Here is a 10,264-nt window from a genome sequence, read left to right as displayed (position 1 = left end):
AATTTTTTAATTAAAAATTTTATCTTGAAACAACTGTAGATTCACATAAAAGAGCAAACAAATCTGCCTTGGAAGACGCACAACCGGATGCTCCTTAGGAAGCAAGGGTGTTGAGCCTTTATTGGCCATGTTGTCAGGAGAGACCAGTCCCTGGAGAAGTACATCATGCTTGATAAAGTAGAGGGGCGGTGACCAAGAGGAAGGCCCTTGACAAGGTAGACTGATCCCATGGCTACAGTGGGTTCAAACGTAAGAACACCTGTCAGATGGGCACAGGACTGAGCAGTATTTCATTCTGTTGTACATCAGGTCACTAAGAGTGAGAACTAACTAGACGGCACCCAACCACAACATCAGAAACAATGTACAATTATAACAGATAATATAGAATGATACCTTCTACCTTTACTCAGTTTTGTTCAATGGTACCACCTTCCAAAATTCAATGGCACTATCAAAACCAGTTGATTCACATTGGCACAGTAAACATACTGTAAACATACGTTCCATCACTACTTGAATCCCCCCCCCTTTTTTTTCCTTTTATAGTCACAACCACTAGTGCCCCCCGACCCCCCATTGCCTTACTCAATACCTGCCAACCACTACATTGATCTCCAGTTCCAAAGCGTTTGTCACTTCAAAACTGAGACATACTTCATGAAAAAGCATTAGAAAGGGGATTACTGAAGATGAAGTTAGCTTCAAATTGAGCACCTTATCATTTGATCTCCCATATCCATTTTAAATTCGCTCTAGTTTTTAATATTTTCTGATTGAGATTTTCTTCATTATTGTTGTAAGTTTTGTTTTCTTAAATGTTTTTTTTGTATATAAAATCCAGGATAGAGACAATGACTGGATTAATGGTTGCTTATGAGTATGGCAGGGGAGGTTGGGGGAAATGGGGAGCTAATGATGACTACAAGAATGAAGAAAATGTTCAAAAACTGTTAGTGGTGATGATTGTACAACTTTTCTTGGTGTAATTGAGCTATTGAATTATATGATATGTGACATACTTGTCAATAAAACTGTTAAAGATGTGTTATAATTGTAATCCAATGCTATGTGATCTTTTGCAATTTTTTCCCTCTAGCATAATTCTCCAGAGATTTTTCCAGGGTACTGTGAGTATCAATAGTTTGTTCCTTGTATTTGCATAGTAAGTATTGCACAGCTTGTTTAACCTTTTAGTAGCTAAAGATGATGTGAGTTTCTTCCAGTTTATTGCTATTATGAATAAAGCTGCTGAGAACATTGATGTATGATTTTTTATGTGAACATACATTTCATTTCTCTGTGATGAACGCCCAGCAGTACAATTGTTAGGCTGTATTGTAGTTGCAAATTTAGCTCGTAAGAAATTTCAAAGCTGCCTTTTAGAGTGACTGTACCATTTTTCATTTCTATCCAATAATGTATGAGGCATCCAAAGTCTCTGTAGTTTATATTAAAAAAATACTTTAAAAAATAAACCTTTAAATTATTAATTATATTAATTTTTACAGAGAAAATTATAGTTTTCCATTCAGCAATTCATACACATTGTTTTTCAACTCATCTATTACATCCCTGTAACGTACCATCTCATATCCTACCTCCTCCCTGTGCTTCCCATGTCTAGTCCTCCTTCCTTCCTTCCTTCCTTCCTTCCTTTCTTCCTTCCTTCCTTCCTTTCTTCCTTCCTTCCTAGCACTCTGAACTTTGTACTTGGCTGAATGCTTCCTTTTTGATCTTAAGTGGTTGGTTATTCTAACCAGGAAGTACTGGTAAGTTCTGTTCTAGACCTGAAGGGTAGTGGCCATAGCCTTGGGGACCCCACCAGTCTCTTATCCAACTAGTAAGTCTGCTCTCTTTTATGGTTTTGAGTTTTGTTCCACATATTTCTCCTACTCTGTCTACAACTTTCTGATGTGATGTTTTTCAGAGAAGTTGATATTGGTAGCTGGACACCATCTAGTTCTTCTGATCTCAGGGTTGTGGAGTTTGATGTTTGCTTGGTCCACTAGACCAGTGGACTGATTGTTTACATATATCTTTCCATTTTCATCACTTGTCCTTCCTCTGAATATGGAGAAACAAATAGTTGCACCTTAGGTGGCTGCTCATACATTTTAAAGACTCTAGCTGCTACTTACTAAATTAGGACGTAGAACACTGTGAACTCTGTTATGCCACTGGACTATGATATGTTAATTGACTTTGGCATCCCTTGAACCAAACTGGACTTCTGTACTAAGCATAGGCCACATCTTGAACAAAATCTCCTTCAGTCATGTAAGGCTGTGACCAGACTGAGGAAGTCTGTTCTCCCTGCAGCTGCTTGCCTGCTTCACAGACTACCTCACCGTGAAGTTGGTCACACTGTTCGAGCACATGATGAGAGAATCCTGATCCTGACATAAAACTTAACTGTCATACCAACTGTTTGAGGACGTACCATACCACTTTCCAGTGTGCTGGACAAATTCACAGCCCCACTAGCAGTGTCTGAGGATCCAGTCTCTCCACACCTTCACGAGCATTTGCTATTTTCTGTTTTATGAACCTTACCATAACAGTGTCAGTGTGAGGTAGCTCATCGTTGTTTTGATGTGCATCTCTTGAGTGACTAATGATCATGAGCATTTCTTCATGTGTTTGTTGTCCACCTGACTTACCTTTGGTGAAGTGTCAGTTCTTATGCTCTGCCCATTTTAAAATCAGATTATTTGTCTTCTTCTTGTTGAAATGTTGAAATTTAAAAGATCAATTCCCTATAAAATATATTTTGCAAAATTTTTCCCACTCTATGGGTTGTCTTTTACTCTTTGGGTGAAATATTTCGATGCACATAAGCATATTATTTATAGAGGATCAGAGTCACTTATGTATTATAGTGCATTTATGCCATGTCCTAGGGTCCCTATGTATTAGCTGTATGGCACTTCCTCAAAGAGTTGGGAACAGAAGTTGGGCTTCATGAAGAAGAACACAGCATCAGGATTGGAAGAAGGCCTATTTATAATCTGCAATGTGCAGTTGGCACACCCTTTCCATGCTGAAAACCAGGAGGACTTGAAGAATTTGCTGATGAAAACCGAAGACTACAACTTTCAGTATCCACTGCAATCCAATATAAAGAAAACCAAAATCCTCACAACTTTACCTATAGACAACATCATAATAAATGGACAAAAGATTGGAGTTGTCAAAGATTTCATTTTGTTTGTATCCAAAATCATTGCTCATGTAGGTAGCAGTCAAGAAATCAAAAGATGTAGTTCATTGAGTAAATCTTCTGCACAAGACCTTTCTAAAGTGAAGAGCAATGATGTTGCTTTGAGGACAGGTGCCCTTGACCCAAGCCATGCTATTTTCAATCACCTCATATGCACATTAAAGTTGGGTAATGAATAAGGAAGACCACAGAGAAATTGATGCTTTTGAAATACGGTACTGATAAAGAATATTCAAATACCAGGAACAGCCAGAAGAACAGACAAATCTATCTTGGGAGAGGTATATCCAGAATACTCAGTGTGTTAGTCTGGGTTGTCTACAGAAACAAAATCAGTGACACTCACATATGTATAAGAAAGAGCTTTATATCCATAAGTAATCTTCTATCTAGAAGGCATGTCAGCCCAATCTAACTTAAGTGCATGTGTCCAATGCTAACCAAAGGGCCTTCCTCAGACTCACAGAGCTGAAGGCTGATGATGCAGAAAGATGAAGAGAGATGCAGGAAGACCACAGGTTAGTGGATGCAGAGTCAACGTAGACCCAAGCTCACACAAAAAATAGCTGAGCACCAGCAACTCTCAGGGTCAGGTAACCCACATGTGGCCCCCACCTGGAGGCATGTAGAAGCCGCAGAGGGCAGGAAGGTGAAGAGGCAGAGAAGGGAAGGGTCCCCAGTATCTCTTTTATGAAAAAGCCATACCTTTCAGGTGGCATCATCAGGCTGTGACCTGATTGATAGGTTGGACCCCACCCCAACACTTAAATACAAATTCAAGTTGATGTAAAATTTAACTACCACAGATGGCAAGAATTCACCTCACATATTTTAGATATGTTAACAGGAGAGACTAGTTTCTGGAAAAGAATGTTATGGAGAAGAAGTCAAGGAGCGTGTCAGTGAAAAAGAGGAAACTCGTCAAGGAGATGGATTAACACAATGGCTTCACTACTGGGTTCAAACTTGACAATCATGATGTAGGATCATTGTGTTTCATTATGTTGTGCATAAGGACACTATGGGTTGGAATCAACTTGATAACACTTAACAATAATAAGTTCTTAATTTTTAATTTATGGTCTGTGTTAGTCTGGGTGGACTACAGAAACAAATCCAGAGATACTCATGTGTGTCGGAAAGAACTTTATATAAAAAGAGCAATTGTATATTGAGGAAACATCCCAGCCCAGTGCAGATCAAGTCCATAAGTCTGGTATTTGCCCATATGTCTGATTCCAGTCTATAATTTCCTCTTCAGACTTCATGCAACATATGCAATGATGTAAAATGCAGGAAAATCACAGGCCAATGGGTGGAAAGTCTTGTGGATACAGTGGTGGTGGAAGCATTTCAGTGCTGTCGTGGGTCTCCATGTGGCTCCTCCATCTCCAGGGCTCTGGTCCCATCAGTGGTCTCCATGTGGCTCATCAGCAGAAAGGCAAGCAGAGTGTGTGAGTGTATCTGGCCTCCAGTGAGCTATTGATCTCTGTGACACCTCTAAATGAGGTCATCAAGCTGCAACCTGATTGACAGGCTAGACCCTACCCCTTCACAAGTTGACAGGAGATTATGTAACTGCCACATGATCTTTATTGTTCAGGTTTTACATTTAGGACTTTGATCCATCTTGAATTCTGATTTTTGTATATGGTCTGAGATATGTGTTCCATTTCATTATTTCACAAATGGTATTCTGTTTTTCCAGAACCATTTGTTAAAGAAACTTTTTCCTAGTTAAAGTGTTTCAGCTCTTTGTTAAAGATCATCTGTCTGTAGGGTGATGGAGTTACATCTGATTTTAAAAATCTGTTCCATTGGTCTATGTATCTAGCATTGTACCAATACTACATTTTTTGACTCTTGTGCCTGAGTAGTACATTTGAGATCAGGAAGTGAAAGGTTTCCTACTTTGTTGTTCTTTGCTTATCTGTTCTTTCCTTTCACTATAAAGTGGATGATGCATTTTTCCACCTTTTTAAAGAATTATGTTGGAATGTAGACCAAAATTTGCATTTTCTCCAGACTTCAGAGGATGGTATTGCTAGTTTCACAAGCCCACCTATTCATGAACATGGTATATCCTTTCATTTGTCTAAGTATCCTTTTGTAGTGTTGTGTTGGTTTCTTTGTACAGATCTTTGGTTTCTCTAGTTAGATTTATTCCTTTCTTTGTACAGATCTTTGGTTTCTCTAGTTAGATTTATTCCTAAGTATTTAATTTTTGTTTATTATAAGTGGTATTGTTTACCTGATATGGTTTTCAGAGCTTTTCCCCCTAATAGTTTCATTGCAATAAAATTCACATACCACACACTTTCACAGTTTAGTTGTATTTAAAGAGTTCTATGTACATCACCGTGGTTAGTTCCAGTGCACCTTCCCTGCTCCAGTATTCACCATTTGTTCCTCAGTGTCCATCAACTTCCCCTCCCATCCCTGACAAGCCATTACATCACTTGTCTCTGTACATCTGCCCTTTTTAGTTAGCCTAAAGGAATTCAACTGATTATTGTGTGCTGCTCTTGTACCAGGCAATTTTGCTGAACCTTTTCATTAATTCCAGTGATTTTCTTGCCAAATCTTTGGGATTTCCTATGCATATGATCTTATCATCTACTACACGAGGTTTACTTCTTCTTCACCAATATGGATTCCTTAATTTAGGCTTTCTTGTCTAATAGTTCTAGATAATCCTTCCAGCACAAAAGTAAAGAGAAGTGCTGATAAAGGACAGCTCTGTCTGGTTTTTGTCCACAAGGAGAGTTCTTTTACTTTTCAATTGAGCATAATGTTGGCCCTTGCGCTTGTCTATGTGCTGTTTATTATGTTGAGGAGTTTCCTGTCTAGTCCTATTTTCTTGAGTGTTTTTTTTATCAGGAATATGTGTTATATTTTGTCAAAGGCCTCTTCTACACCAATTGATATCATCATGTCAATCTTTTCCTTTATTTTTTTCTATGTGATAGATAACACTGCTTGTTTTTGTAACATGCTGTTCTTGCAAATCTTACATGGATTGCACTTGGACATAATGTTTCTCTTTTCTTTTTATTGCCAGATTCTATTGGCTAGGACTTTGTTGAGAATTTTTACATGTAGGTTCATAAAGGATGCTGGTGTGTACCTTTCATGCTATCGCTGTCTGCTTTGGGCTTCATAGTTATTCTCAATTCACAAAATGAATTTTCAGATTTGTCATCCCTTTTCATCATCTGGAACAGTAGAATTTGTGTCAACTAGTCTCTAAATATCTGGGAGAATTCACCAGTGAAGCTGTCTGGGCCCAGTTTTTTTGGGGGGGAGGGAGTTTTCTAATGACCTGATCGATTTATTATTTTTAAAAATGGGTATATTCTGGTTTTCTACTTCAGTCTAGGTCAGTTTAGATGGATAATGTGCTTCTGGAAATTTTTCCATTTTCTAAGTTTTCTAATTTATCTATTATCCTTTTTTATTTCTGTTGGTTCTGTTCTGACATTACCCATTTCATTTCTTATTCTTGTTATTTATATCTTCCTTGTTTTCATTTTTTAGGTTTGTTATTGGCATGATAATTTACTAATTCTTTCAAAGAACCAGTTTCTTATCTTACTGATTATTTCACTTGTTTTTCTGTTTGCTGATTCATTTATTTCCACTCTAGTCTTCATCAGTTCCTGTGACAACAGGCTTAGTTTGCTGTTCCTTTTCTAATTGTTGGCAATGTTGGGCTAAGAGGTTGATTTTGGTTCTTTCTTCTGTCTTGATATATACATTTATGGCTATAAATGCTCCTTTGAGCATAGCTCTAATTGTGGTCCTCAAAGCTTGGTATGTTGTGTATTAACAGTGGTTTGATTGACAACTTTTTAAAAATGGCTTCAGTAGTTTTAAAGCAAAGTTTTATTCAATTTCCACATACTTTATTTTTCCCCTTGACTTGGTTTCAAATTTTACAGCATTGCAGTCAGTCTAAAAAGACACTTTGAAATATTTTGCTATTTTTTAATTTATTGAGGCTTGCTTCATGACCTAACATAAAGTCTGTTATAGAGAATGTTCCATATATGCTTGAAATAAATGGATATTCACTGTTGGTGGGTGGAATATCAGTGTATGTCTATGAGATCAAGTTGGTTAATTATGATGTTTAGTTCTTCTGTGTCTTTGTTAAATTTTTTCTAGATGTTTGATTCTTCACTAAAAGAGGTGCCCACTATTATTGTAGGGTTTTCTGTTTTTCTTCAATTCTGTGAGAATTTTATTAATGTATTTTAATACTTATATTGAGTTCAAAAATATTTTTTATTATTATTTCCCCCTGTTTAGTTGACCCTTTAACTGCCATACACTCCCTTTCTTTGTGTTGTATGCTGGATTTTGCCTTAAAGTCTATTTTATCAGAAATCAATATTGCAATTCCTGCTGTTTATTAATTGCCATTAGCGTGATCTATTACTTCACACTTTGATTTTTAGGCTATTTACGCCTTTGTGTCTAAGGTATTTCTCTTGAGAACAGCATATTGATTGGTCCTGTTTTCTTGTCCATTATATCTACTAGTGCATTTAATCCACTTGCATTCTGTATAATTATTGATAGATATTAGTTTATTGCTATCACTATATTTTTTGTGTTATTTCTGTTTGTTTTTTAATCATTATATTAGGGGCACTTATGGCTTTTATAATGATCAATTGTATCAGTCACATTTGCGCATATGTTGTCATCATCATTTTCAAAGCATTTTCTTTCTACTTGAGCCCTTGGTGTCAGTTCCTCTTTCAACCTCCCTCTTCTACCCTCCCACTCTTGTGAACCCTGGATAAATTATAAATTATTAATTATTATTTTCATGTCTCACATCATCCGCTGTCTCCTTTCTCCCATGTTTATGTTGTTCATCCCCCTTGGAGGAGGTGGTAGTGGTAATGGGGTTATATGTCGATCATTGCGATCAGTTCCCCCTTTTATGCCTTCCCCCCGACCTTTTTCCTACCCTCATGGTGCCCCAACTCCCATTACTGTTCCCGAGGGGTTTATCTGTCCTGGATTCTGTGTGTCGAGAGCTCTTATTGGTACCAATGCACATGCTCTGGTCTAGTCAGATTTGTAAGGTAGAACTGGGTCATGATAGTGGAGGGGAGGAAGCATTCAAGAACTAGAGGAATGTTGTGTGTTTTGCCAGTACTGTACTCTACTCTGGCTGACTCGTCCCTTCCTTATGACCCTTCTGTAAGGGGATGTCCAATTGCCTATAGATCGGCTTCGTATCTCCACTCCAACCCACCTTGTTTGCATCAATATGCTTGTTTTGGATCTTATGATGCCTGATACCTGATCCCATCAATACCTCATGATCACACAGGCTGGTGTGCTTCTTCCATGTGGGCTTTGTTGCTTCCCTGCTAGATGGCTGCTTGCTTAACTTCAAGTCTTTAAAACCCCAGATGCTGGGTCTTGTAATAGCCGGACACCATTCTTCACCACATCTGCTTATGCACCCATTTTGTCTTCAGCGATTGTGTTGGGCAGGTGAGCATCACAGCATGCCAAGTTATTAGAATAAAGAGTTATTTTTTTGAGGGAGGGCTTCAGTAGAGGCCCAAAGTCCATCTTCTGCCTTAATACTTAACATATAAATATATGTACATAGGCCTATATCCATATCGTTATATATGAACATATTTGCATATATAGATGCCTATATTTATACCTATATAAATGTCTTTTGCTCCCTAAATCTTTCCCCTATTTCCTTTTACTTCTCTCCTATCCCACTATTATGTTTGACCTTCATTCAGCTCTCAGTAATTCCTCTTGCCTACATTGCACTTGATCTAACCACACCAGGCATTCTACACCCTCCTCACCATCTAATTTAGATCTCTTGTTGCTCCCTTGTCCCTGTTTGTTTACTATCCCTTCCCTTACCCCCGCCTCCTCCTCTCCCCTGTCCCCCCAGAATTGTTGGTTCCATTGTTTTTTCCTCAGGATTGTTTATCCTGCCTATTTTATATAGATAGACATAGGAGCGGTGGGGGGAGGAAAGGAAGAAAAGAAAAAGCCTATAAATAGTCCCAGGTCTGTCTGCTGACCCTTATGAATGTTTTCTGATCAGGTCTGATGAGGTGCCACGCCCTGCCTCTGAGTCAGAGGTCTATTTTGGGGATTCCTTGGTGACTTCACTGCTTTGGTACTCTTTCTGCTTGGTTGCATTCCCTTTATGTTTCACCCTGGTGGGGGTGGCAGGTGGCATCAGACTGGGCACAATTCCTACATGGTATCTCCAGTGGTGTCCCCAATAGTGCTGTGGGCCTGTGAGTGGATGTCTTGTCTTGTGGTGGGTCGGCCCTGTGTTCCTCTCTGTGTATTGTTGCTCTGAGCAGGAATGGCATCCTCAATGCTTGGTACGCCAGGATTTGGAATGATCTCTCTTTCTCTCTTTCTTTCTCTCTTAGATTTCTCCTGCATGGTCCAGGCAGACCTGCCACTCTCCCTGGGCTGTATCTTCAGTGCTGTTCTCTGTAGTGCATTCTCTTTGGGTGGGGGTTGATGTGCCTGTGATTTGGGCTGGCCCCACAGACCTCTCTGCTATTTCCCTGCTTCTTGCCAGTGTGCCCTCAAGGCTTAGAGGACTGGGTGGAGGTCTGGTCCTTTTCTCCCTTTCCTGTGGAGACATAAACAATGCCCTCCCCATGGATGAGTTAGTGTCCTGTTCCCCCACTACCCTCGTCCTCTTTTTCCCCCCTTTCCCCCTCCTTTTTAGTTGGCTGCCATATGCATCCCTGGGTTGGGTCTGACCCTTGGCAGAGTGCCGGGGCCTTGCCCAGGGAATTTATGCATTTAGTGGATTTTCCCCTATGCCCATTATGTTTTCTAAGCTTACTTCAGTGGACTCGTGTTGTACTTGTCCTTTTGTGCTTAGCTTCCTTTGTTTAGTATAATTTCCTCCAACACTTCCCATGTGATGATGGGCTTCAGGCATTCATCACTGCTTTTTAGGGATGCACAGTACTCCATTGGATGTATATACCAGAATTTTTTAACCCTTTCATC

General features: G+C 39.1%; 1 protein-coding gene across 3 annotated transcripts in view; it reads left to right on the top strand.

The window, feature by feature from the left end:
• Window positions 1-10,264, top strand: part of PLAAT1 (phospholipase A and acyltransferase 1) — a 31,353-nt gene that overhangs the window by 5,423 nt on the left and 15,666 nt on the right. The window lies entirely within an intron of this gene.

The sequence above is a fragment of the Echinops telfairi genome, unplaced genomic scaffold, assembly GCF_000313985.2.
Source record: "Echinops telfairi isolate 266 unplaced genomic scaffold, ASM31398v2 ScPeMD7_17;HRSCAF=63, whole genome shotgun sequence".
In the NCBI taxonomy this organism is placed as follows: domain Eukaryota; kingdom Metazoa; phylum Chordata; class Mammalia; order Afrosoricida; family Tenrecidae; genus Echinops; species Echinops telfairi.
This window is presented reverse-complemented; position numbering and strand designations above follow the sequence as displayed.